The sequence below is a fragment of the Etheostoma spectabile genome, chromosome 13 (assembly GCF_008692095.1).
Source record: "Etheostoma spectabile isolate EspeVRDwgs_2016 chromosome 13, UIUC_Espe_1.0, whole genome shotgun sequence".
NCBI classification, from domain to species: Eukaryota; Metazoa; Chordata; class Actinopteri; order Perciformes; family Percidae; genus Etheostoma; species Etheostoma spectabile.
Window position 1 is genome coordinate 6,951,449 of NC_045745.1, and position 1,999 is coordinate 6,953,447.

At 40.1% G+C, this 1,999-nt stretch overlaps 1 protein-coding gene across 1 annotated transcript in view; it reads left to right on the plus strand.

Annotated features, from left to right (window-relative positions):
* Nucleotides 1-1,999, plus strand: part of mogat2 (monoacylglycerol O-acyltransferase 2) — a 20,956-nt gene that overhangs the window by 9,823 nt on the left and 9,134 nt on the right. The gene's annotated exons all lie outside the window — the stretch shown is intronic.

Consider the following 1,999-nt stretch of genomic DNA (forward strand, 5'->3'; position numbering starts at 1 on the left):
TTTTTTTTTACAAGCGAGCACAATTCTCGCTTCAAAACAAACAACAGCATATAAACTTTGTTGCCTATCGCTATCTCCATATCCACTCTGGAGTCACACAAACAACGCTTCACAGGTGAGATGTCTTATTTTTTCCAGTTGGTTATCAAAAACCATCTTTTCACTGATTACACACCTGCCAACTCAAAATATCCTCTGTGTTAAGTGTAAACATTAAGCATCTCTTTGGACCACCTACCCAGGGACAAACAAAAGTGAGTACTATTTGAGGGTATACTGTATAGTGTATATTGAAGTAAACAACAGCAGTGTTTATTTGGACTTTTTGATAGACAGACTGGGATTCGAACACCTGGAGCTGGAAACATTCTTAGGAACAGTACAGTACTACATCAAGTTCTGCACTGAAAATGTGACTGTGACAAAATCATTTGGGTCTTCCCTAACCAGAAACCCTGGATGACCAGCCATGTTTTCTCTGGACCCCTGCCTAATCTAACCAGTGATGACATGTATAGCAGCATGTCATCATTTTGCCACTGGCTATCTAGGTGGTGTCCAGATAATGATGTTGGCTTTGTAGATCACTAGCAGTCTTTCGTGGTCTTATTGTTCCCACTTTGGATGGAGCAGCTCTCATTTCTAGAAATCTAGACAAGTTTATTAGTGGACCTAATCCTTGCTAATCCAGGGTTGGGACCAGGAGGCAGAGTTGCAGCCCAAGACACTTCTCTGCCCTTCTATTTCAGGTGTTACCCCCCCCAAAACCCTACGCAGAGTCGCAGTCTAACACACTTCTCTGCTCCTCCATTCCAGGAGTTACCTAGTCAAAACCCCATAGTGACTGTGCCTGCCCCCCAACCATTGAAATTATTTAAATCAAAGGTAAACAGAAGAGGAACTGTGCATGAAAACCTCATAACAATTAAAACCACAAGTTCAATAGTGCAAAAGAAAAGGATAATTAAAAGATCTCTCTCTTCTAAAGGTGTACTGGTAAATGAATTAATATCAGATTCTAATATTGATTTATTTTGTCTTGCTGAACCCTGGCTGGGTGATGGAGAATATGTTAGTCTAAATGAATCCACCCCCCCATATTATATCCACATTCCTTGAGGCACTGGCCGAGGAGGTGGAGTTGCAGCTATCTTATAGTTCTAGTCTACTAATTACTCTAAACCTAAACTAAATTATAACTCATTTGAAATCTTGTTCTTAGTCTTTGGAAATCAATGCAACCAGTTCTATTTGTTCTAGTGTACCGAGCACCTGGTCCATACTCTGAATTCTTATCTGAATTTGCAGAGTTTTTATCAAATTTAGTACTAAAAACGGACAAAGTTCTTATTGTAGGGGATTTTAATATTCATGGTGGACGCATCGCGAATGATAGCCTTAGCACTGCGTTTATCTCCTCTATTAGTTCTATTGGCTTCTCTCAAGTTGTTCAAAACCGACTAACCGTTTAAACCACACCCTCGATCTTGTTCTGGTGTATGGTGTTTGAAATGAAAATTTAATAGTGTTCCACAGAATCCTTTTATCGACCACTGTTTGATAACTTTGAGTTTATACTGCTGAACTACACAGCTCGTTAGGCAAAACCTAACAAGATGTCCATCTGATGTGCTGGAGCTAAATTAAGGATATGACGTTCCGTTAGCATTTAATTCATTACCAGTCCCAAAGTAACGGAGGACTCCTTGCTATGAGTCCCTCCCAAATCCTCATTTGTGTGATAGTGCAGCAGGCTCGCACGAACGACACTCGACTCTGTTGCCCCTCTAAAAAGAGATAATTAAACAAAGAAGGTTAGCTCCATGGTAAAAACTGAAACTCGCAAATTAAAGCAAATATCGAGAAAACTTGAGAAGATTTGGCGTTCCACCAAACTGGAATACTCTTGTTTAATATGGCAAGATAGTCTTAAAATGTATAGGAAGGCCCTCCGTAATGCCAGAGCAGCATACTACTCGTCGTTAATAGAGGAGAATAG